Here is a 27,573-nt window from a genome sequence, read left to right as displayed (position 1 = left end):
TGACGAGCCATTAGATTTTTAACGAGGGTTAACTACCCCCTCACACACCGGTGAACTGATTCACTTCGTTTAGAGGTAGGACTTCACGGGGGACAGGGCTGGCGGGCAAGTATGTGTAAATAGCTAAGGTTTGTATGGTTAGGAAAAATACAAATTATCTCCGAATTTGTCATTTGTTCCATAACCGAAATACAAACCACGCTATTTACATGGGGTGACTTAACTGGCTTTGGCTTTGCCCGGGGACTCAGAATCCGAGTGTGTGGCACTCGAGATAAGGAGTCCCTGCACCTCGCAAGTTCCTTGCCTACATAAGCTTGTGTGTGAAAGAAAGAAGTGTGACTCATCCTAGGAAGTTGACCTGAAGTCCTTTAGATGGAATTCTAGGCTAGGACATTCCCAATACCACCTCGTCCGGGTATGGGGGACGCGACAGTATTATTTAATACTAGGAACACAAGGAAGCATTGTTTACCTGCAGTGGTTTGAGGTCAGCTGTGCAGAGAACCCAGGATGCTGCTTTCCCCAAGAGAGGGGAGGATGAAGAAAAGAGTAAGGGCCAGACATACTTTTTCATTCATGCAGACTAAAACCGGGTAACAATGCCCTCAACCTTCTGCTGCTTGTCCATTAAGGAGCCTGAGGTTAGAACAGCTGTTGTGCAGCCACCACAGGGCCGATAGAGAACGTATCGAGCCTCCTGTGGGTCACGTCCTGCAGGTAGTGGGCTATGAAGGTCGTTTGACGCTTCCAGACCCCAGCTTGTAGAACCTGCGTCACTGAGAAGTTTCTCTTGAATGCCAGGGACGTAGCAATGCCTCTGACATCGTGTGCTCTAGGGCGACGTGACGGAGGAGGGTCTGGATTCAGGGAATGGTGGATGACCTTGCGAATCCAAGCTGAGATGGTGTTCTTAGTGACCCTCCTCTTCGTCCTTCCTGTGCTCACAAACAGGGCTTGCACTCGAGGACGAACTGCAGCTGTTCTCTTAAGATAGAGCCTCAGACTCCTTACTGGGCACAGTAGGAGATGGTCTGGGTCATCTGTTACAGAACGGAGACTCGAAATCCTGAAGGAGTCGAACCGTGGCTCCGGAACTCCAGGATTTCGAGTCTTAGCAACAAACTCAGGGACGAACCCGAACGTTACCTCCCCCCTCTCCCCTTGAATGGGCGACGTCGTACGAGAGACCATGAAGTTCACTGACTCGCTTGGCTGAGGCCAGAGCGAGCAGGAACACCGTCTTCCAAGTCAGGTGTCGATCAGAAGCCTGGCGTAATGGTTCGAACGGAGGTCTATTAAGAGACCTGAGGACACGAACCACGTTCCATGGAGGAGGTCTCACTTCCGACTGAGGACAGGTAAGCTCGTAGCTTCGTATGAGTAGAGAAAGTTCCAGCGAGGAGGAAATGTCCATTCCTTTCAGCCTGAAGGCCAGGCTTAAGGCTGAGCGATAGCCTTTCACCACCGAGACTGAAAGGCGCATTTCTTCCCGCAAATACACAAGAAACTTCGCTATTGCTGGAATAGTGGCATCGAGGGGATAGATAACCCTTCCACGACACCAACCACAGAAGACTCTCCACTTCGCCTGGTAGACCCCTGCAGATGACTTTCGCAGGTGTCGAGACATCCTCTCCGCAACTTGTTGCGAAAAGCCTCTCTCTGTGTTGAAAAATAACAAAGTTATTTTTTGTTTTCTGTTTCTTTTTATAATATGGTAATTTGGTAAGTTGTAAAGGATTGTTTTTATTTTAACTTTCATTTTTAGTATTTAAATATTTTTGGTTTACATAAAATGATGAAAATTCCTTAATAACCTGTTAAAACTTAAAATGGTTGGGGTCGTTGAAGAGACTTGTTGCTCGTTATACATTTCTTACAGAAAGGAGAAGTGGACGGCTTTCCATGAAAATATAGTTAGTTCTTAGCCATCTTCGCCAGTGACAACATTGGATTTGCTTGCCTCTTTATCGTCATGGTGAAAAAATAAGTGATCTGTACCATGGATCCGCATCTTACGTTGCCTTCTTCTTGGAAGCCTCATCAAGAGCCAACACATCAATTGTGATTTGTTTCATTTACGAACAGCATACACGGACAGTATGGGTTATGAGGTACGTCATCATTTTAAAGGTCATTTAAATTTTGTGATTTATAATCCATAGTTCATTTGATAATGAAAGTCCCTTGCTTTGCTTTTTAGCCCCCACAAATAAATATACCCTTGGTTAATATTCATATCATTTACAATTTTTATGGAATTGCCATATTATAATTTCCCAGTCATAATTGAGAGATTCATTTATCTTCAGTTACTTTGAGCTGGTTAGATAAATTAAATTTTGTATCATATTTTGGTATTCTCTAATTTTTGCCACTTTTACGTTAATTAGTAGTTTATTTACATTAGGTGTTTTTACTACTTAGATGGTTATTCGTTCGGCCTTACTGTCAATTTGGCTCGTTGTATACTAGTGATATACTCAATACGCAAAGTGGACCATTGCCTTTAGGTAATTATTATTTGATAATGTTAAGTGAAATTCATTATTGATACAATATATATATTGGAATGGCATTCCTGTGTTTTAAGTAATTTATTAGTTATTTCGATAGTTTAAATTACCATTTGAAGTGTAATTGCTATTTGTATTTTATACTTATCTAGGGGTTCTTGAAAATGGTAATTGGAAGTTGGAGATGCTTGACCATCCCTTTGACCTCCATTTAAGGCGATCATCTTCGACAGCAGCAACAACAGCATTGGTTTTAATTTGAGCAGCAATACATGAAACCACTTTTATTATATATTCAATTTCTTCGTTGTTTAATTAAAGTTTTCAAAGTTCATAATTTTTATGAAGGTTTCATTAAAATAAGAAAATTATGCTTTGTATTAATTTTCCAATTACGTTGTAAAGTTTTCAAGACTCTGTGAGGAGATGCTGGACAGTCTCCAGGCGTGAAGCCGAAGTGATGCTACAGCTTTGTGGAAGATGTTGCAGTGTGGTTGCTTGAGTAGCTCGTGTCGTAGAGGAAGCTCTCTCGGGAGTTCCGTCAGGAGCTGCAGAAGGTCCGGAAACAACTCTGCATGATGCCATAGCGGAGCTATTAAGGTCATTGACAGGTTGACCTATATTCTGGTCTTGTTGAGCACCCTTCTCATCAGACAGAACGGTGGGAAGGCGTAAACGTCGATGTTGTCCCACCGTTGTTGGAAGGCATCTTGCCAGAGTGCCTTGGGGTCCGGGACTGGGGAACAGTACAGCGGAAGCTTGAAATTCAAGGCTGTTGCGAACAGGTCCACCGTCGGGGAACCCCACAAAGTCAGGATTTTGCTGGCTACTAGAGGATCCAAAGACCACTCGGTACTCACTATCTACGATGCTCTGCTCAGACTGTCGGCGAGCACATTCCTATTGCCCGCAATGAAGCGTGCCGATAGTGGAATTGAGTGGACTTCGGTCCATCTCAGTATCTCTACTGCAAGATGGGATAGCTGTTGTGAAAAGGTACCTCCCTGCTTGTTGATGTAAGCCACTATCGTGGTGCTGTCGCTCTTCACCACCACGGAGTGACCCGCCAGGATCCGTTGGAACTGTTGAAGTGCCAGATATACGGCCTTCATTTCTAGCAGATTTATGTGGAGGCACTTTCCTGATTCTGACCATAGGCCTGAGATCCTGTGGTTCAGAACGTGGGCCCCCACCCTTCTTTTGAAGCGTCCGAGAACAGCATCAAATCCGGAGGGAGGACGAGAAGATACACTCCCTTTCAAAGGTTTCCGTTCGTCACCCACCACTGAAGGTCCGTCTGTTCCGCAGGACCCATAGGGATCAGAATGTCCGGGGAATCGTGGCCTTGATTCCACTGGGACTTGAGCCGCCATTGCAGGGATCACATCCTGAGGCGGCCGTTTGGAACCAGACGGGCCAAGGAGGAAAGGTGACCTAGGAGACGTAACCACAATTGGCTGGAAGCTCTTCTCGTCTGAGGAAAGGATCTGTGACCCTCCTCAGCCTTGCTATCCTGTCGTCTGATGGAAAGGCTTTGTGGAGATTGGCGTCCAATATCATGCCTAGATATACCAGTCGTTGAGATGGAAGCAGAGAAGACTTCTCGAGATTTACCATAATCCGTAGATCTTGGCAAGGTCCCAGAAGCTTGTCTCGATGTCGAAGAAGGGTCGACTCCGAGTCTGCCAGGATCAGCCAGTCATCCAGATAGCGGAGGAGACGGACGCCGATCCTGTGTGCCCATGAAGATATCAGGGTGAACACTCTGGTGAATACCTGCGGTGCTGTGGAGACACCGAAACACAGCACCTTGAACTGGTAGATCTTATTGTCTAGGCTGAATCTCAAGTACTTCCTGGAAGACAGATGGATTGGGATCTGGAAGTACGCGTCCTTCAGATCCAGTGTACACATGAAGTCTTGTGGTCTCACTGCAAGTCTGACCGTGTCTGCTGTCTCCATGCTGAACGGAGTTTGTTTACAAACTTGTTCAGGGCTGAGAGGTCGATGACGGGTCTCCAGCCTCCAGACGCCTTCTTTACAAGAAAGAGTCGACTGAAGAAGCCTGGGGAGCCGTCGACGACCTCCTGGAGAGCATCCTTCTTGAGCATGGTCTCTCTCCTTGGACAGATCCTCAGATCGCAGCAGGATGCCCAGAGACCCTAGCCAGACATCCAGCCACGAAGTGGCCTGCATGGCACACTTTGCGACCTTCTCCTGACTCAGGATCTCTGTTGCCGAGAATGTCACCTGCCGGTTGGAGAGAGACTCCCCTGGTAAGCTCTTCCACGGAGTGGTGGAGCGGAAGAGCTAAACAAGGCTCCTCCATGATCTCAAAGCACCTCCTTTGTTGGACACGAGGAGGTGGGAGGAGCTTGTTACCAGCAGAGGAACGGCTGGAGGAGGCGAGCTCCGAAAGCTGGCCCTCAACCTTATCTCTGGCAATCTTCACCCCTTGGGACCAAGGCAGAGCCGCACTGGCCTTAGAGGGTTTTTGAGTGCCATAGACTTGGTCCAGGACCGTATCCTTGCCTTCACGAGGGGCAGTCTCGGGGTCCTTGAACTTGTTGAGATGCCTCATCTAAGTCAGGACTTGCCAGAAGGCGTGCTCTGAATCATGCTGCTCTCCTCCTGGTGAATTGGCAGCAAAGTCTCCTGTCCCCAACTGCTCTACTTGGGGGGACACGTGGACGTTCTCCTGGGGTCTCGCTGGCTCTGGTCAAATCCTTGAATAAGACTTCGGGACGGTCTTCGAGTCCTTTGGTTCCCTTCTAGGAGGGATGCAGGATTCCAGTAAAGAAGCCTGAGGGCTCTTCTCCGCCCCAACACGCGACGTTCTCCTACTCGTGGTGGGGTCTCTCCCATTGGTGCGGTGGGAGAAGGTCTCACCTCGATAGATTCTCCTGAGGACGGAAAAGCTTTGTCCACAGAAGGAGAGAACGTCTGAGGGGGGGAAGGAGCCTTCCTTACGGACTTCTTAGGAGCCAGTTTGACCCTAGGAGAAGTCACCACGAACTCTACTCCTCTCTTCCTCTTCAGTGGGGTCGAAGCTGTCGTTGGTTTGAGACCCAAATCAGCGAAGGCAGGCTTAACAGCCTGGACGACAGCTCCGATAAGGGACCCAAACCAAGGCTGTCGACTGACAGACGCAGTGTCAGAGACTCCCACTGGAGGGAAGGGGATCGGGCGATCCTTTGGAGTAGACACCATAGGGCCTGCCTGCTAACTAGCGAGGGGGTAGTTAACCCTTGTTAAAAATCTAATGGCTCGTCATTCAGCTATACCGAAAGTAATACCCCATGTAAATAGCGTGGTTTGTATTTCGGTTATGGAACAAAGCCCAGTTAGGAAAGGAAATACGGAAATAAATAAACAATATAAGAAGAAATGAACAACTAAAATTAAATAACTTAAAAACATTAACAACAGATATTTCATATATAAACTATAAAAGGACTTATGTCAGCCTGTTCAACAAAAAACATTTGCTGCAAGTTTGAATATTTGAAGTTCTACTGATTCAACTACCTGCTTAGGAAGATCATTCCACAACTTGGTCGCAACTGGAATAAATCTTCTAGAGTACTGTGTAGTATTGAGCCTCATGATGAAGAAGGCCTGACTATTAGAATTAACTGCATGGCTAGTGTTATGAACAGGATGGAACTGTCCAGGAAGATCTGAATGTAAAGGATGATCAGAATTATAAAAAATCTTATGCAACATGCATAATGAATTAATTGAACGATGGTGCCAGAGATTAATATGTAAATCAGGAAAAAGAAATTAGGAGGGTGAATGCCCCTGCCAATCTGGTTTATTGGCTTTACCCAAGGTTTCCTTTTTTATGTAGGTTACAACAAAAATAAGGAGACCCTAACACCTCGCTAAACCTTGCTATGCAAGATCTCCAGCCTAAGTAAGCTGTGTCAAGTTACTAGCAATGTGACTGTCAAGGTATTACCACCTCGCCAGGGTATGGGGACGTAACAGTATTGACCCAATACTAGGTACACAAGGGAGCTATGCTTTACCTGCAGTGGTTTGAGGCCAGCTTGTACAGATAACCCCGGATGCTGCTTTCCCCAAGAGAGGGGAGGATGAAAAAAAGAGCCAGTCATTCGTTTTCATTCACACACACTAAAACTGGGTAACAGTGCCCTCAACCTTCTGCTACTTGTCCAATAAGGGGCTTGAGGTACTAATCCAGCTGTTGTGCAGCCACCACAGGTCCGATAGAGAACGTATTGAGTCTCCTGTAGGTTACGTCTTGCAGGCAATGGGCTGTGAAAGCCGTCTGACGCTTCCACACCCCTGCTTGTAAAACCTGCGTCCTAGTAAGTTTCTTTTAAAGGCTAGGTGCATAGCTATGCCCCTGACATTGTGAGCTCTGGGTCGACGTGTTGGAGGAGGATCTGGATTCAGAACTTGATCGATGACTGCGAATCCATGCTAAGTTGGTGTTCTTGGTGATCCTCCACTTGTTTCTCCCAGTGCTGACCAAAAGTGAAGGCTCTCGGGGGCCAGCTGCCGCTGATCTCCTTAGGTAGAGCCTCAACTCCTTACTGGACATAGTAACAGATGATCTGGATCGTCAGTTACGGAATGGAGACTCGTTATCCGAAAGGAATCAAATCTAGGATCCGAAACCCCTGGATTCTGAGTCTTGGCAACAAACTCAAGGACGAAGCTGACCGCTACCTCTCCCCATTCCCTTGAATGGGCGATATCATAAGAGAGACCACAAAGTTCACCGATTCCTTTGGCCGAAGCCAAGGCAAGTAGGAACACCGTGTTCCAAGTAAGGTGGCGATCTGTAGTCTGGCGTAATGGTTCGTAGGGAGGCCTATTTAGAGACTGAAGAACTTGAACCACTCCTAAGGGGGAGGTCCCACTTCTGACTGAAGACAGGTAAATTTGTAACTCCGTAGAGTAAGGAAAGTTCCAGCCATAAGGAGATGTCCATTCTTTTCAGTTTGAAGGCGAGGCTCAAGGCTGAGCGATAGCCTTTCACTGCCAAAACTGAGAGGTGCATTTCCTCCCGCACATACACAAGGAACTATACTATTGCTGGAAGTGGCATTGAATGGAGAGATACCCCTTCCATGACACCAACCACAGAAAACGTTCCAATTTGCCCGGTAGACTGCTGCTGAAGAGTTTTGCACATATCCAGACATCCTCTTCTCAACATGTGAAAATCCTCTCTGAGTGAGGAGATGCTGGATAGTCTCCAGGCGTGAAGTCGTAGCAAACCTATGGCTTTGTGGTAGATGTTGACATGTGGTTGTCTCAGTAGATTGTGTCATGGAGGAAGTTCTCTTGGAGACTCCGTTAGGAGATGCAGAAGGTCCGGAAACCATTCCGCATAATGCCATAGCGGAGCTAAGAGGGTCATTGAGAGGATGACTAATGTTCTGACTTTGTTGAGTACACTTCTCGTCAGACAGAACAGGGAAAAGGCGTAAATGTGGATGTTGTCCCAATGTTGCTGGAATGCATCTTGCTAGAGAGCCTTGGGGCCTGGGACTGGGGAGCAGTACAGTGGGAGCCTGAGGTTCAGGGCCCTTGCAAGCAGATCCACCATCGGAGAACCCCACAAAGTCAAGATTTTGTTGGCAACTAGATGATCCAAAGACCATTTGGTACTCACAATCTGAGTTGCTCAGCTCATATTGTCGGCGGGCACATTTGTCTTGCAGGGAATGAAGCGGGCTGATGGTGAGACCGAGTGGACTTCAGCCCATCTCAGTACTTCTACTGCTAGATGGGATAGGGGCTGCGAAAAAGTACCTCCTTGTCTGTTGATGTAAGCCACTACCGTGGTGTTGTCACTCATCACAACCACTGATGGAACTGCTGAAGGGCCAGAAAGACAGCCTTCATCTCTAAGACATCCATGTGAAGGTACTTTTTTAACTCTGACCAAAGGCCTGAGGTTGTGAGGTGCAGCACGTGGGCCCCCACCCTTTTTTTGTTGCGTCGGAAAACAGCAAGTCCTGGGGAAGGACGAGAAGATCTACACCTCTCCGCAGATTCTCATCTGCCACCCACCATTCGAGGTCCATCTGTTTCTCTGGTCCCATGGGGATCAGAATGTCAGGGGAATCAAAGGCCTGATTCCAATTGGACTTTAGTCGCCACTGGAGGGATCAAATCCTGAAGCGACCGTTGGGAACTAGATGGGCCAGAGATGATACGTGTCCAATGAGACAGCCACTTCTCGGATGGAAGTTCTCGTCTGAGAAAAGGTCTCGCGACCTTCCTAAGCCTCACTACTGGTGAACAAGCAGGGAGGTGACCTCTCCTAGCGTTTACAGTTTCAACCGCCACCTCTCTGAAGTTTTTCTTCACGATTGGACTTGTTGCCTTTCCCTTCCTTGACAGGAGAGGGCTTCTAAGACATCTTCGTTTTCAAAACCGTTGCCGCTTTATAAGTTGATGGTTTCGTATGGCTGGTCTTTGGAAGAGCTGGAGGTCTGTAGGGCCGAGCTGTAAGGGCCCTAAGAAGGAGGGAATCTGTGTTAGGCTTCCTCCACCTCTCTGCAGCGGGCTCGACGTCCCTTGTCTCGAAGAGGAAGAGCCCCTCTATTGAGAAGTTTCAGTGCCTAGCGATCTCCGGAGACGGAGGCGAAGGTTGGTGACCACAGGAGACAGGATGGACAGTTTCTTCCGAAGAAGAAGACTGGAGGCGAAGAGGTGAAAGGACTTTTGTCGCCGACCGACGATGTATGAGCGTGGGATCAGCAGGCTGATCAACAGCAAGCCTCCGAAGAGGAATCTCTATGTGAGACCCTTTACTGGAAAGGGAAACACTCGTCGGAGAGACGTGCCACGGACTCTGTTCTCCCCCCAGAAGGATATTCGTCAGGGGAAGGAGCACAGACCTCGGTGGCGGAACATGGAGAGAAAGACGCAGGAACAGGAGCAGCTAGCAGGGCAGCGGAAGAGCTCTCCGAAACCACAACGTCGACAACCTACAAAGGGTCGACATCCGATGCTAACGCTAATAAGAGTTGACGAGAGATACCGCGAAAAACGCAGGGTCGATCGCTACCACCGAGCGAGAGGCAGGATGGCAAATCAACAACTCTCGAGGAAGCGATTCACAAACCCCTGGACGTTTCAGAATGGTGTTAGCCCACAGGGTCACTACCTGGTAGGCCAGAAAGTCAATGGTGCGGGTGCCAGAGAGAAGGAAGGTCTTCAAAGCCTTCCTGGTACGACGGTGAACGATCGTTAACAACCCTACCTTCCAAGCAGCCATAACCACCGCCTTTGGTGGCTGCAGTTGGCGATCCTCTTTGCATGAGTATGTGACGGCCGCTGATGTATTGGAGAGAATCGGGAAACATCCTGCTCAAGACGCGATGGTGATTGCCAATGTGAAGACAGATGACTCGATAATCGATAAGAGGGAGAGTGTTCCCGTGACGACGCGGGATCGATTGTCACCGCTGCATGAGAGGCAGGATGGTGCTCCTCAAGTAGATGACTCACGTAGCTGAACGTGAAGGCTGACCGACGAGAGACGATTTATGTTGAAGTGAATCACGAACAGGTGGGCGAATGCGTTCCGAAAGGAGGCGACGCGATGGTTTTGGAACTCTCAAAGTTATGGCTGAAAGCTGGTTCATTAAATGACGGATTCCCAAGACGGTGAAGGTCTAGGCTACACGTGGTTGCTGAGGTGAACGCTGTTGGCAAGACGATCGTTGACAGGCAGGCGAACGCCACCGAGCATGCGAAAGCTGACGAGCAGGCAATTTCTAAGGTGGTGGAAGAGCCGGTGATTCTCATGTTCTCGGTGATTCCCGCGAAGCAGAAGCTTGACGAGAAGTCAAACGTGCAGGCAGTTCACGTGTAACCGAATGCTTAAGAGGTACAAGAGTTGTCAAACGTTGACGATGGTCAAGCGATCCACGAGCTGATGAGGCGTCGGCGATTCATGTGTAACCGAACACTTAGGAGGTACACGAGTTGTCGATCGTTGACAATGGTCAGGCGATCCACGAGCTGATCGAAGCGTCGGCGATTCATGTGTAACCGAACACTTAGGTGGTACACGAAATGTCGATCGTCGTCAATGGTCAGGCGATTCACGAGCTGATGGAAGCGTCGATGATTCACGCTCTGCCGGACGATGGAGACTGTCGAGCAGGTGAGCGTTGTGAAGGCTGAGCGATTCTCTCCCTGGAGGGCAATTGCGTTCCGATGGAGAGAAACGCATTAGACTGAAAAGCTCTGGTCTACGAATCACCGCACGAGGAGATAGGCTAACAATTCATGCAGAGGTGATTCATGCACTGTTGGGCAATTTATGCTCTGACGGTGATCGATGCGTTTCGGTTACGAGACGCGTGAAAACGCTGTCGGGTACACTGACGAGTACGCGATTCCGAACAGCCGGTACAGCAGGCGATTGCCGAGCTGCAAGCGGTTCACGCGTAGCAGGTGATTCCCTCCCGAGAGGGAGATGGAAGAGCAGGCAGCTGTCGAACTGCAACCGATTCTCGCGTAGCAGGCAAAGCATGAGAGGATGAACGAGCAGGCTGTCACGCACCACCATCCTCCTTCCCCCCGCCTGCCTTCCCTGTACAACAAGCGGGGTGTTTGTTAATTACTTGAGCACCTGTCACGTCTTCTAATTAGCAGTCGCAAGTGGGATTGTTTGCTCCCGCCTCAACGTAAGCCAATCAGGATACGCCGTGACTGCTTCTGGCCTATATATATATACAGTATACAGGGTCTGAGCTGGGTCGGTAGTCACTGGCATGTCATTACTGCTACCCACTGCTACAAGTCTGCCTCCCTCACCTGTATTGTGTATCGTCCTACGCCTGTCTGTTTATTGTGAACTTCTCTGCTGGTCGGCCGTTATGGCTAAGTATTTTGTAACTTGTACCTTGGTAACCTGTACCTCGTAATCCCCTTACCTCACCAGTGTGTTGTCCAGTGTTAGGACAGTTATATTATCTTTATATTTGTGTGTATTATTTTGTGTCCATTATGTTTACTTTATATGTGTTTTCTTTGCACTGACTTAAATTAAGGTTACGTTACTGAAATATCATTTCAACTTCCCATTCCCAGCATATCACAGTTACATGCGTGTCCCTTGCTTATCTTCACTTTTACTTTTGCTACACCTTGGGTATTCGGTATGCAATTATATTTAACTTGTTTATTTCATATTCTAACACCTAAGTTGTGACAAGGCGATTATCAAACTGAAAGCGATTCTCATGTAGCAGGCGATTTACGGGAAGTTGAACAAGTCATCAGCTGTAGGCAATGGCTAGGCGATCCACGAGATGACGGGACGGTGGGCAATTCTTGCGTTGAAGGTTGATAGTGAATCTGACGAGTAGGTGAACATCGAGCAGAAGCCTGACGAGATGGAGAACGCTGCCGATGAACTGTAGCTGGAGCTCAGGTGGAGAAATGTGACCCTCGTGAGGTGTCACATACTCAGGAGGAGATTGAGAACGATCCCTTGCAGGTGACAAATGAACCGAAGTTCGTGAGAAGCTGATGACGGAAGAGAAGGTCAGGAACCAAAAGAGGCCTACTGGGTAGGATCCTCTGAAAGTGAAAACTGCGGAGACGAGGACGTGAGAGGTATCTCTTCGCCGACGGAGCATGAGCACCCTGAAGGAAAAGAGGAGGATGAACACGGCGAGGACTTCTGCCAACAGCGCGACGTCGAACAGCAATAGAAGGATCAGCAAGCTAACCGTCAGCAGGTTTGTGAAGAGAGGTTTTCCATCGGAAGGGAGAAACAGAGCCCCATATCTAGGGAGGAAAACTTTCCCTCGGAAGGGAAAGAAAACCAACTCCTGGAGTCGAACCTTCAGGCAGCGCTCTTTGCATCCCATCAACAAGCCTTGTTCAAGTTGAAGGTCTGCATCGAGCGTTACCAAACAAAACGTAACTGGAGCTAGTTCCTCGAGGTTAGCATGATGATCAGGAACTGCCGCAGATGCAGGGGAACAGGAAAGTGATGGCACAGTGACAGCATATTCCCCAGGGATAAAAGGCACTGCTTTCTACGTTGGCTATCATAGCCAAACAAAGAAGAATGGCATCGCTAACCGAGGAAAAATAAAACAAAATTGTTACAAAAAATCCCTGGTCCGCGGACGGGTAAGGTGTCCACCAAGAGAACAGACATAAAATAAGGACTGTGCACTCCTTTCCCCAGCCAACATCGACGGGAGGAGAGCAGCAGCGTAAAACTGTAACAAAACACAAATTTACAATTAATTAATTCAGCTGAGAAAAATAACTACTAGAGAGAACTGCAACCCTCTGGCAGGAAGGAGGGGAACCCCACAGAGACAAAGCTGAAAGTTAAATTACAACAGCTATAATTCTAATTAATGCAGAAAACCATTCAGAAATGCAACCAAACACGCGAACAGGAATGGGGTTACTCCCGCGGAGTATAGTGCTGGCCACCCACAAATGAGCGGCCGCACTCCCTTCCCCCATCAGAATCTTCTAAGGAACACTTAGAGGGGAAGGCGGCAATAACAGCCGAACGGAGGGGTATCCCAACGATGACGATTCCCCTGCGGCGGCGGACGGTGCACGGAAGGCCATCCGCCAACGGAAAGACCGATGACCATGGAAGAAAGGTCGGAAGGGAAGGTTCTCCGTCCTTGAGAAGCTGCCGTACTACGCTGTCACACAAACAGCACCTGAAAAGAAACCTACAAACATATCTATATATAAAAACATGCGTGTTCTCATATATGTACTGTATACTCATATATGTACTGTATATATATAAGGTAAAGAGTCAAAGATTAATTGCAGTCCAAAAAAGGCAAGGAGGAAGAGCGGTAACAACCACTCTCAATCCAAGCCAAAAGCAGAGTGAGCTCAATTACAGGTGTGTGAGTGGAAGGGGTAGCAAGCTAAATTTTAATGGCTCGTCCTTTCAGCTTTCGCTGAAAGTCTACCCCTATAAACTGCGTTGGTTTGCATTCCAGTTACGGAGCAAATAACAATTTACAAGATTTTGTATTTTTCCTAAATAGTCTTTCTTTTACAATGCTTCTGTCACGAGGAAGGTCTTCCTCCAGATATGGTAGGGATGAGTTCCTCCTCACACGATACTCTTGGCTGAGGTGACGAAGAGCCAAGAGATCGGAGGGAAGGAGAACCAGAGAGGTTAGACCTTGCGCTAGACGTCCTAACTAGAGTCAGTTTCACCCTCGACGAATCAGCGACTTCTGGCACTCCTCTCTTCCTCTTCAGGGGGAGGGGGGGAACAGCCGTGGTCCTTTGCTGTGTGTCTGAAGGAACAGAAGATTGCAGGAGGTTCCCAGGGGCCTCCGAAGAACAAGCTGAAGCAGCAGGTCCGAAAACTTGCATTACTGCCCTGACAACAGCTCAGAACCACAGTTGTCTGCTGACGTTGGCGCCGTCTGACAAATCCCCTGAAGAGAAGGAAGCTGAAGGTTACCTCTGAGGAGTCTTGTCTGGTGTTGAAGTCCTGCGAGTTGGGTCCACCTTAGGGGACGGCAACTTCGCGATCTTGAATTCCACTGGATTGCTCCTTTCCTCCTTCCCCGGCAGTCACGCTCTTATATGTTTGCAAGGAGGGGAATGGGGCGACGGTAACCTGCGGAGAGGAAGTCTACTTTTCCTCGGAGAGAGGATCGATGTCTGGGAGGCGATGACCTACCTTTCTGCTCCTGCTCATTCTCTCTCTGTTCACCTACCTGTGGCCTGGAGGCCTGCTATGACTTCTTGGAAGTCAAAGGCTGATGTTAAATGCTCTCTCTCCTTTTAAGCTCTGACAGTTGAGTGATCATAGGTTGCTGAAGCGTCGGTCAATGTCGACGCGTTGGCGAGTGTTGCTGCAAATGCTGTCAGAGTGGAGAGCGTTGGCGTGCAGGAGAACGCTGACGCATTGGCGAACACTGGCGGGTTGGTGAGCGTTGGCGAGCTGGCAATTGCAAACGCGTAGGTGAACGATGACGCGGGGACGACGGCTGACGCGTTGGAGAGTGATGGTGCAGCAGCGGTTGCTGACACACAGGTGTGCGTTGACGCTTTAGCAAACGCTGACGAGCGGTTGCTGCTGGGATCTCTGTAAGCGCCCTATGCGATGCTGAATCGCGGGCGGGCAAACGCCATTCTGACTTGACGCGTTGCTTCGGAGAACGGTGCGAATGGTGTGTGGAAGCACGACGCGTTTGTGAGCAACGATCAGCAGGAAGACAATGGTCACGTGAGTCCTGACGAGCAGGCGATTGACGAATGGTAGGCTGACGGGCAGCTGTACAGGAACCAGGAGACTGAGCAGGAGAGGGACGAGCAGGAAGTCGGCAAGTAGGCGATCGGCGAGACGAAGGTCAGCGAGCAGACGAATGATGATCAGGCGATGAAATGTGCCCTTTGCAAGGGTGAACATCCTCAGAAGGGGATAGCGAGCGATCCTTCAACAGGGAGTCACGAACCGAAATTTGGTGACGAGCAGCAGAGTTCTTGGAGGCAGGTGAAGGTACGAAGGCAGGCGGAGGTCGGGAACCAGGTGCGGCCGGACGAGAAGGCTCCTCCGAAGAGGAGAGCTGCAATGACGAGGCCGGTGAACCAAAGAGGCATCTTTTCACAGATGGTGAAGGAACACCTCTAAGGCGAAGAGGAGGACGAGCACGGTGGGTCTATGACCACGATGACGCCCTATATGGGCCCGTGGATCAGCAAGCGGATCGGCAGCAGCAGCAGCAGCAGTCCTCCGAAGAGGAGTCTCTATGAGTGAACTTCCTCAGGAGGGAGAAACACTCGCAGGAGAGACATGCCTAGGACTTTGGTCCCACTTTGAAGGATGGTCAGCATGGGGGGAAGCACAGTCTTTGGCTATGGCTGAAGAGGCAGACGAAGCAGGAGGATCAGCTGGCAGGGCAGCAGACGAATCCTCTGACACCACGAAGTCGACAAGGATCAAAGGGTCTACCTCTGAAGTCGATGAACGCTGCAAACCAGCATCCCGGTGCAGCAGCTGCAGCAGAGCCTCCTTGGAGAGCGAGCCTGTAACAAAGGAGAAAGTGACAAGGACCCCTCACGGGGAGAGGTGCACACTCCGCTAAGGAAAGCAACACCGTCTCTCGAGGACTGAGGTTGTCCACGAGTTAAATGGCCTCAACTACTGCTCGACAGTAACCCGGAGGAGAAAGTACAAACAGGAACTTCGGAGAAAGGTTGGGAAGTGGAAGAAGCAGCCCTGGGCTTTGTCTGCTTCGAAGTAACCTTCGTAGGAGAAAAATCCCTTTTGGACTTATTACGCCGGCTCCCGAACCTTTCCCACTGGGAGGTAGACCACTCCCGGCATTCGATACACTTATTAGACTCACTACAATGTTGCCCCCTGCAGATCGGACAAGGCTGTGAAGATCAGTGTCCTCAGCAGACATAAAGGTACCGCAGATGCGGCCCTCAGGATCAGGGCAGGTACGCATGGCCGCAAGAAGGCGCCAACACACACACACTGTAAAAAAAAGGCTAAAAGATTAATGGCAGTCAAAAATACGAGGAGGATGAGTGGCAACAACCGTTCGCCATCAGAGCCAAACGCAAAGTGAAGCACAGTCACAGGTGTGTGAGTGAGAGGGGTAGCTAGCTAACCCCCGCTAACTAGCGGGATGGGTGGCTAACCCTCGCTAAAGTTTAATGGCTCGTCCTTTCAGCTTTGCTGAAAATAAAACCCCTATAAATAGTGTAGGTTTGTATTTCTGTTATGGAACAAATGAATATGCAATTAACTCTCTTAGCCTTCAGGAGTATGATTCGATTTAGCCTAAGCAAAGGCTATGTGAACTGACATGATTTTCCTCATCATTTTTCTTTTTGATTTTTATTTTCTTTACTATCATCGCAGCAATTCGGCTTGTTTTAGAGTTAACCCATGTCTCCCCTTCCAAATTAGTTGACACAACTGTAGCTGTTACTTCAAAAATTTCATTGTTTGTAGGTGAATGTGGCAGAAGTCCGAAGACTCAAATCTTTATGTCCTTAAATATTACAATGTAGTGCAACTGGCGGAAGGTAAAACTTTTGCATGAATCGTCAGTTTTAATACTGAGAATGTTTTAGAAATTATAGAAAGATGGTAATTTGGCAATGACATTATTCAAAGAAAATGGACATTGCACCATCCACAGAAAATGTACTGGACACGTGTTTCATGGGTGACTATTTTACAGGTAAAATATTCTTCCTTTATTTGATTGGATCTAAACCTTTTCTGAATTAATACAACACTTCAGTTGACTTTGGAGGAACATAAGAATGATAACAGAAAACGCTTAATGTTCCCATAAAGTTTAATGCATAACTTCAAACTGCAGAATTTGTATAATTATTTCTCGCCATTTTCAACCTCTTGACACGTTCTTTTATTGCAATATCCACACAATTAGGATTTATTATAAATTGCTAACGAACTGCACATATTTTACTTGTAAATGATGCACTCTTAATATTAAGGTTGCTATGTTTTCAATTTGTTTATTAAATTTTGATAAATATTTACCAAAATGATGTATAGACATCAAATGGTAATACCTGCACACCCCTTGACTTTTTAACCCTTTTACCTCCAGGCTATTTGGAAATTTCCAACCCTTAACCCCCAGGGGGTTATTTTTTTCCCAGCACATTTTGCAGTATATATTTTTTTTTAAATTGCTCTAAAAGCCTTAATTTTTGTCATAGAGAGGTCAAGTTGGTCTCATTCTCTTGGAAAATGCCTGAATTTTCTCAAAAAATTATCAAAAATATGAAAAAAAAATTTTATAGCATTTTTTTTGCAAGGACGTACGTCCATGGGGGTAAAGGGATGGCTTTTGTGAAACGTACCAGTACGTCCTTTGGGGGTAAAAGGGTTAAAGTAGTCAACTTGCTCATAAATTAGATGGAACAATTATTTGTGAGAATGTGAGAAATACAAAATGGGCTATAATTTTCATAAGGTTAGGTTTAGATGAATGTTTAAGTCCTCTAGAATAACCAAGCACATGACTGACGGCATGATTGATAGCCAGATAGAAGAACAACGATGCTATAGATGACAAAAAGAACAGTACTATTGACCCTTATTACAAATATTATAAGGAAACAAACAAGAAAATACTGATACTAATAAAATCAAACAATGGTAATAGTGTAGGAGACCTCCGCGCTCGATTTAAAAGTTTCTAAAAGTAGAAAACGAAAGAAAACAGTAAATTAGAGCTACAGTTACCTTGAAACTGTGAGATAATCCTCCTACAACCACCTAACTCTTACACAGAAAATGTAAGCATAAACCTACTACTACAATTATGGGGGACCCCAGTGGGAAGCGGGGTTTTTGGGTGGGGGGAGGAGAAAAGTGATTTTTTGGGGCACTACCGAACCTAATACAACTACCTACCCTACCCTGGGGGCCATGTACCCCTACCTAGGCCTACCGGGGGGGGGGGGGGCTCCGGCCCCCCTTTAGGCCACAGTAATTTTCAGGGCACCACCGAGCCTAAGACACCCACCTAACCTAGCCTATGGGGCCCTGTACCCCTACCTAGGCCTACCAGGGGGGGGGGGGCGTCATAGTGCACTAGTTTGTCTGCGGATTATAGTGGTTACAGGGCTCATTTGAGCAAAAATAAGACACAGTCAACAATAACAACAGACTTAGAAAATTCAGGGAAGACAAGAGTAGCGTGAGTTTGATCGTCGATATTTCGACTATTAATTTGGTTACACAACGTTAACTGCAAACTACCACATACCTTACTGTTATGGTGTAGGTGGATACAAATCTGCTGCTGCCAGGAGGAAGTGATGAAGTCCATGTACCTTTGAAACAAGACAAGAAAAAATTGCACCTCCTCTTCCTTTTCCCACGAGTAACCACACTACAATCACACCGGAATGCTAATTTGTTGTAATCTATACGGCACACATTTTCACAATTAGGGCACTTTTTCTCTGCCAAAATCAAACCATGACCTTGAGCAAATGCAATTAGCAAATCAACTTTCCCTGAATAATGTACACAAAAATCCCCATAAGAAATAAAGCAATTGTCACAAGTGACACAGTCGGAACAGGATGAAGGTCCTGCTAATTGCTCCATACTTCACGGCAAAATGAGCTTTTCAGTTTGAAGGGAGATCCGAGACGTGCAAAAATATTCTTCCGCGGAACTTCACGTAAACTGTGGTAACTGGTGGAAAAATAGCAAGGATAAGTGAAGTAATAAGTGTCAGCATTGGCTAGATTTGTAAAAACCGCCATGATTGGTTTTCAAACAGTGTGACGTCAAGAAAACACCTGTTATTGGTTAGAATAGCATTGAGAACTAGTCTGCCATACGCAGTAAGGCGGTGAAACAGCTCATTTTAGCCAAGACATCACACAGTAAACAAAAACAAACACTTAGAAAAAATCCAAGTGAAACATAACTATACACACGAATATCTTCGTTAAATAGAAGCTGCTCATATATTGACTATTATATAAGCGTTCTATATGATATAATAGTGAATTGTAGGTGTTTAAATTCTTCAAGATCTTCCGTGGAGCTCTCCTACACATTTACCCAAACAATACCGTAATGTTAAAACTAACATGCAAAGAACCAAGAGTGTTATAATAATAATAATAATAATAATAATAATAATAATGAACTAAAGAACCTCTGTAACGAGGCTATAATATTGACAATCAAAAGCCACAGTAGTGTTAAAATATATTATTGTAAAATGGTAAAAAATATATTTGTATATTTTTTACCATTTTACAATAATATATTTTAACACTACTTAGCTTTTGATTGTCAATAATAATAATAATAATAATAAAACAGCATGCAAAAGAAGTGTGATCACGCTTACCTTCAGCCGCTAAGTGAAGAACTGGTAGAAGTTTGCAACCACGCCAATCAACTTCTTCTTCTTGGCAATATAGTCCACCCTTTCCCTACTGACACCATGCACTGCTGCAAACCCTTTCCTACAAACATTGTAGGCTACACTAGAATGCATCACAGTGAACGCTGTCTTTACAAAGAGTTTGCTTTTCTCCTTTGTATACTTTCCTTTAAAAGACTTCTCATTAATACAGCCACAGATATATGCATTTTGCTTATCAATATCACCAAGGGCACAATAACTTTCGAAAAAATTTTTGGCTCAAATTTCGGCCGAAATTTGTGAAAAAATTTCGGCCTGAAAATCGGCCCGAACATCGGCCGCAATTTTCGAAAACATTTTCGGGCCAAAAATCGAACGAAATTTTCAAAATTTTTTTTGACTAATTTCGGCCAAAATTTTCGAAAAACTCAGGAATATCTTTCACTTTTATCCATATTGACCCTCTCAAAATAACCATCTTTACACTGGGGCCCAAGTTTCTTTAAGCCCTGTGTTTCAATTTTGAAAACATACTGTAACTTACATAACTTAATAACTTAACCCTGAAGAATTTTTCAGTTACCTTAATGTGAGGTTGTACGAGGAAAGAGGAGAATATGTAAGGAATGGGTAAGACTATTCAGCATATGTGTAAGCAGAGGGAAAAATGAGCCGGGGATGTATGTATGATAGCGGCCACCTATATGTTTGATTACGGCAAACTTAGAATACGGCTGTGTAAGGGGAGGTCGCAGGGGGCGTTAAACCTCCACCCCCCCGGGAGGTAAGTAGGTAAGGCCACGGCTTGTAGGCTAGGTTAGGGGGGGGGGGAGTTTTGGCCAATTGATGTTCATTTTTAATCAACACGGGAAGACCTTACCGCTGATATACAAAGGTTCCATGAGCCGTAACTAGAAAGGGATCCAATATATTACTATCTGGCCAATCAAAGGACCCAATAACTGTCTGGCAAAAGTATCTCAACGGGTGTCTGGTGCCTTGGCCAACCTCCTATCTACTATAAAGCTGTCAATTACAGTGTTCTCGTTCACAACACTTGCTGGTGTGTTTTTATTGCCTCAGGACTTTCTCGATACAAACTGTCATCTGGGACTTTTAATTGTAACCTGGAGAATATGTAAATTTACGCCTCCATTTGTTGTGCCTTAACACTCGCAGCATGAACTGTTTAACGGTAGAAAAACCCCAATATTTACGCTACTGCCACTCGATGTGGTGGCTTGGCGATCATCAGTACACTCACTATCACTGCTTGATATCGTTCCGAGTATTAAAAATGTATAAAATAACCAATAAATGTTTGAAAAACACAAAAAATATTTGGGAGATGTTCACACTCAACATGGACGCCGCAAATGTAAACATAAAGTCATAAGCAAGACTCGGACCAAGGCTGCCAACCGATTCGTTAACCAGCATTAATATTTTATGCAAAATATTGTTTTCAGAATATATATCGGCAGGTTTTTTTTTATTTTATGTTAAAATATAATTATTTAACAATTTTAAAACACAATTTCATTATTATGAAGTACTAAATAATAAACAACAATGTAAAATATTTACTCTTCCGTATGGCATCCCTGCTTCACATATCAGCAGATAGGTTCATGAATGAGGCATATCCTTTACAACAGCTCCTCCCATAATAGCTGACAAGGTTAAAAATCATATGGACACCCATTGCGAGTTTCAAACATCTTCTATTTCTCTTATTTTACTCTCACTTATACCATTAGAAAGAGTATTATTTATCATTATTAAAGGGAGAGATTAACCAGCCTAAATGAGTCAAACTACTAGAAAGAGGAGAAATGGCATTTTTCAGAAATGTCCACAAAAATATGCAATTTCTTTTCATCATCTTCACATAGGTGGACAATACTATTGCCATTCGTACAACATGATTCATAAGTCCAAAATTCTTTGTCAAAGACAAGTTGGGTAGGTCATTTAATGGCCACAGCTGCAATACTTTATATTCATGATGGAATAATTCCTGATTTGCATCAGTTGTTTATTGAAACTCCAAGAAATCATGCCATAAATAATTTGAGTAAAATGGAGTTTGAATTCATGGTAACATTATATTTGCTGGATGAATTTCTCAAGACTACAGTATTCAAACACTACAAGACCTCAAAGTTAATCTAGATGTGTGTAGGAAATTGCATACTTCACTTTCGGATTTTTTAAAGGTATAACAGATATTTTCGGTTATTTTGAAGAACTGGCAAAGGAAAAAAAATGATTAATGTTAATTTCAATAGATTTAGAAGGCATATCAAAGATGGTGCTTTAAAGAACCTTGAGCCTACAGACATACTCAGTCAAAACATTTTATACCTGTGTTGGATGCATTAGAGTAAAATCTATCAATGCTCTAAAAGTACTGCTTACTTTAAGGGCAGCTTAAATCCTTTCATCTGGTCCTATACTGCAGGGGAACTCTACTCACTACAGTATCTTTCAGAATTCATTCTATCGTATACATTCCAATGCATTCAATATTTCACGCTGCATATTGTTCATCTATTGTCAAAGTATTTAGAAAACAAGAAAGTCTTCAGTTTCCTCTTGAAAGACTTAATATTTTCAGTCTTTCGGATGTCTAGTGGGAACTTTTTGTATAGTCGTGGGCTGCATATTTTAAAGATCTATAGTCTACAGTATATATATATAATATATATATATATATATATATATATATATATATATATATATATATATATATATATATATACACACACATACATATACCAAGGCACTTCCCCCAATTTTGGGGGGTAGCTGACATCAACAAATGAAACAAAACAAAAAGGGGACCTTTACTCTCTACGTTCCTCCCAGCCTGACAAGGGACTCAACCGAGTTCAGCTGGTACTGCTAGGGTGCCACAGCCCACCCTCCCCCGTTATCCACCACAGATGAAGCTTCATAATGCTGAATCCCCTACTGCTGCTACCTCCGCGGTCATCTAAGGCACCGGAGGAAGCAGCAGGGCCTACCAGAACTGTGTCACAATCGCTCGCCATTCATTCCTGTTTCTAGCACGCTCTCTTGCCTCTCTCACATCTATCCTCCTATCTCCTATATATATATATATATATATATATATATATATATATATATATATATATATATATAGATATATATATATATAGATATATATATATATATATATATATATATATATATATATATATATATATATACAGTATACATATATATATATATATATATATATATATATATATATATGTATACTGTATATATATATATATATATATATATATATATATATATATATATATATATATATATATATATATATATATCTTAGTTCCAATAATTTGAAACCATCTGTAACTATCCTATCCTCGTGTCAGAATGATTTGTTGGCTGCACAATATGCAGCAATTCTCTTAGACATTGTTTCTGATAACTTTGAAGGTTATTGTACATATTTTAAACTCAATTCTTGCTTTAATAGGCAGCCAGCATAAATCAATTAGTATAGGTGTGATCCTTGGCTCTCCACCAAACCTATTCTTAAGATGTGGAAATCTTAAGAAAATTTTTATATTAATGTCACTGTTCCAAAAATATTTTATTTTTCCTTATTTCCTTTCCTCACTCGGCTATTTTCCCTGTTGGACCCCTGGCCTTATAGCATCCTGCTTTTCCAACTAGGGTTGTAGCTTGGCAAGTAATGATGATGATGATAATAATAATAATAATAATAATAATAATAATAATAATAATAATAATAATAATAAACCTTGTTGGAAAACTTCAGTATTTTCATTAATATGTTAGACACAGTCAGTGCCATGATTCATAGTTATATGATAGGCTGACATGTCAAGATCAGTATGGGTATTCCCTAATGTAGAAGCTATTTTGATAATGTTTCTTAGTTTGATGATTGCAAATTGTTCCATAGGAATAGATTTTTCCTAGTTTTTTGCTTTAAGGCCTGCTTATCTGGTCCTGTACTGCAGGGGAACCCTATTCTTTACAGGACCTCCACGGTTACTTTATGATGTTCATTCGGCAGCATTTAACATTTCACAATGCGTATTGTTCGCTCACTGTTTAATCATCATTGTCAAAACTCTCGTGGAATAAGAAGGCCTTCAGTTTCCTCTTGAAAGCTTTAATATCTTCAATTACTCAGATGTCTTGAAGGAGCTTAATGTATAGTCTCGGGGCCGCATATGTAAAGGCTCTAAGATCCAACAGTAGGCATGTATCTAGGTTCTGATAGTTTGAAACCATCTGTAATTATTCTCGTGTCAGGACGATTTGTTGGTTGCACAATATGTAGCAATTCTCTTAGATAAAGAGTATAAAAAATTAACTCAGAACAACAATGACTCAGGATAAATCCTGTTTATTTACCAAGGCACTTCCCCCAATTTTGGGGATTAGCCGACATCAAACAAAGGAACAAAAGGGGACCTTTCGTCTCTTCGCTCGTCCCAGCCTGACGAGGGATTCAGCCGTGTTTTGCTGGTACTGCTAAGGTGCCAAAGCCCATCTTCCCCCATTATCCACCGCAAATGAAGTTTTATACACTGAATTCCCTAATGCTGTTTCCTCCGCGGTCATCAAGGCAACCGGAGGAAGCAGCAGCGCCTAACGAAACTGCATCACAATTGCTTGCCATTCATTCCTATTTTCAGCACACTCTCTTACCTCTCTTACATCTATCCTCTTATCACCCAGAGCTTTCTTCACTCCATCCATCCACCCAAACCTTGGCCTTCCTCTTGTACTTCTCCCATCAACTCTTGCATTCATCACCTTCTTTAGCAGACAGCCACTTTCCATATACTGTAGTGTATTAAACACAATTTGTCACTGGTATGGAACAGCTGAACTCAGTTGAGTCCCTTGGTAGGCTGGGAGGAACGTAGAGAGTAGAGGTCCCCTTTTTGTTTTTGTTTCTTTGTTGATGTCGGCTACCCCCCTAAATTGGGGGAAGTGCCTTGGTATATGTATGTATGTATGTATGGAACAGCTGGAGTCTGGACATAGAAAGGGACCCCATTATCTCAAATAACTTGGGGCCTCATCAAACTTAAATCCGGGCCTGATATCACGTTCAACACCAAGCGTGTTTGCTTGGCAAACCACTTTGAAAGGTCCGTGACTCTCTACTGCATCATCGATTATATTATTGTATGTTACAGCTCTGGGTGATTGGAGGATAGATGTCAAAAGGCAGCGTGCTAGAAATAGAAATGAATGGCGAGTGATTGTGACGCAGTTCCGGTAGGCCCTGCTGCTTCCTCCGGTCACCTTGGTGACCACGGAGGTAACAGCAGTAGGAGATTCAGCGTGAAACTTCATTTGTGGCGGATAATGGGAGTGGGTGGGCTGTGGCACCCTAGCAGTACCAGCCAAACTGGGCTGAATCCTTCATCAGGCTGGGAGGAGCGAAGAGAGGAAAGGACCCCTTTCGTTCATTTGTTTGATGTCAGCTAACCCACAAAATTCGGGGAAGTGCCTTGGTAAATAGATAGTTAGAAAAAAAGTGTTTCACAATCGTAATTGGTAAATGTTGTTCCATATGTTTCTGGAAAGCAGAACTGGATTTAGATTTGGTAAGGCTTCAAGTTATTCGAGATAATGGAGTCCTTTATATGTCCAAACTCCAGATTTCCCATGTCAGAAACAAATCAGGCTTTTAAAACTATATGATTTAGTTTATAAAATCATCAAAAAATTACACTGGCAGTATTTGCAAAATACTTTGTGTGCAAAACTACTACCTGTACATTATTTTAGTTCTTTTTTATCTTATACATCATACATACATATACCAAGGCACTTCCCCCAATTTTGGGGGGTAGCCGACATCAACAAAGAAACAAAAACAAAAAGGGAACCTCTACTCTCTACGTTCCTCCCAGCCTAACAAGGGACTCAACCGAGTTCAGCTGGTACTGCTAGGGTGTCACAGCCCACACTCCCACATTATCCACACATTTTTTTTCAGGGCCCCGAGAAAGTGGGAGCCCTAAACTATGGCTTGTTTAGCTTATATGTAAATCTCCCGCTGTAAGTTATTATTATATTAACTACTGTACGGTACTGTATACAATATACCATACTTTACAGTAGTAATGTAGATATAGGCTATGTGTATGGTGAGTAGAAACAGTATGGGGCGACCTGCCAAAAACAGTGATCTACTTACGAGTGTTACCTTAGCTAATTAAGCTGTGCTGTAGTGATAGTACTCTGCATATATTACGGTTCACCTATTGCTGATAATTGGTTCCAGGCCCCCAGCGATAGGTGAAAATCCACGAAGTAGCGACGCCTTATTTATTTACATGTATTTTAAACCTTTATAAACCTCCCCTATACTAATATTAAACCACCCTCTATCTGTATTATCTTTTCCCACACTCTTATACATAAAACACTTACATATTAATGAAAATTTTCTTTGTGTGCAGTACATACAGTAAAATTTATATAAGCAGTTACAGTGAAAATTATGAAAAGTGATTTAATCACAAAAGTTTTAATTTTACAATATATTCTCTCTCTCTCTCTCTGAATATGAAGTTCTACTCACCATTGAAGATATTGCTGCCTGGCTTGAATGATGACTACGATACTCTTCTCATCTTTCTCAATGTAACGAACAGTTGACTCGTTAATGTCGAGAAGTTTCACCTCCTCAACTATGGTCAGCATCTTCTTCTGTTTAGGCTCACTACCAGAACCATTAAAAGGAGTAGGGTAATTGGACAGCTTCGTAATGATTGAAACTAAAATAAGAAGACGCTAAAACTTCACTAAACACAGGAATACAGGTTACTGTAATGTGGCATAAACACAACTGATGCACATTAGGGAGAAGCTGCAAGGCGACATACTGTACCGAGAGGCTCCACGGCCAATCAGCTGCCACAATACAAATCATGCTCTCATTGGTTGACTCCCACCTGTCAGCCAATAGTGTGCCGTTTAAGACCTTAAGTCGGTACAGACAAAGCGTTATGTTGCGACTTGCTGTTTCTGATGGAATTTACAATTATTTGTATCTCATGGGTTTGCGCAATTCAGCAGACAATACGCAAGATTAAAGACACAAGTATACAGTACAGTATTTATAAACCCGCAATGCACTAAGGCCACGAAACATGAGCCACAATATAGCAAAAAAATTCAGTAATGTACACTGCCGTATAAGCGAGTGTTGTTAGATTGGAACAACAGTAGTTTGTTGTTGCAGTATTTACATATAAGTGTGGCGATAACTTGAGTTATGTGTAGTCTTTCAGTGTACTGTGTGTACAGCTACTAAAGTGTGTTCATACAGTAATACAATACTTATACTGTGATAGAAACCAGGTAAAAGCAATAATGTGCAGTAGAATGGGTTACCTGGTGTGTTAGTTGACCAAGCGTAGGCAACGGGCAGTGAGTTGGTAGGTCACGAGTTGATGCATTCGCGGATGCTCGATTTTTGCGCCTGCCTTTGTTACCTAACCCTGGAGAATAAGGAGGGTTGGCTATACTTTACTGTATTTTTATTAATATAATATATCAATGTTTATGACCAAAAATGGTTATTTTGAACACCAAAAAAAATTGCAATCTCCAGAAGTATGAAAGGTATTGGCCCTCAGAAACATACGGTATAATGAAGAGCCCGCAATATAGATTTACAAATATGCAGCAAATTAAACATTCCACAATGTACTAAAGACACAATAGGAGAACTACGATATGGCAAGGGATAACTGTAATACTGTATATTTTTACTGTGCTATTTCTTAACCCTTTTACATCCAAAGGACGTACTGGTACGTTTCACAAAACTCATCCCTTTACCCCCATGGACGTACCGGTACGTCCTTGCAAAAAAATGCTATTTACATTTTTTTTTGCATATTTTTGATAATTTTTTGAGAAACTTCAGGCATTTTCCAAGAAAATGAGACCAACCTGACCTCTCTATGACGAAAATTAAGGCTGTTAGAGCAATTTAAAAAAATATACTGCAAAATGAGCTTGAATAAAAAATAACCCCATGGGGGTTAAGGGTTGGAAAGTTCCAAATAGCCTGGGGGTAAAAGGGTTAACAGAAAACACATAAG

General features: G+C 44.1%; 1 long non-coding RNA gene across 1 annotated transcript in view; it reads right to left on the bottom strand.

Annotated features, from left to right (window-relative positions):
- Window positions 1-19,658, bottom strand: part of LOC137614399 (uncharacterized) — a 45,264-nt gene extending 25,606 nt beyond the window's left edge. The window contains exon 1 of the long non-coding RNA XR_011039080.1: window positions 19,409-19,658. This is a non-coding gene — a long non-coding RNA (uncharacterized lncRNA). The remainder of the gene's footprint in view (window positions 1-19,408) is intronic.
- Between the last annotated feature and the right edge of the window lie 7,915 nt (window positions 19,659-27,573).

Source organism: Palaemon carinicauda, chromosome 20 (genome assembly GCF_036898095.1).
Source record: "Palaemon carinicauda isolate YSFRI2023 chromosome 20, ASM3689809v2, whole genome shotgun sequence".
Taxonomy (NCBI): domain Eukaryota; kingdom Metazoa; phylum Arthropoda; class Malacostraca; order Decapoda; family Palaemonidae; genus Palaemon; species Palaemon carinicauda.
Note: the sequence above shows the minus strand (reverse complement) of the source record. Positions and strands in the feature narration are given on the sequence as shown.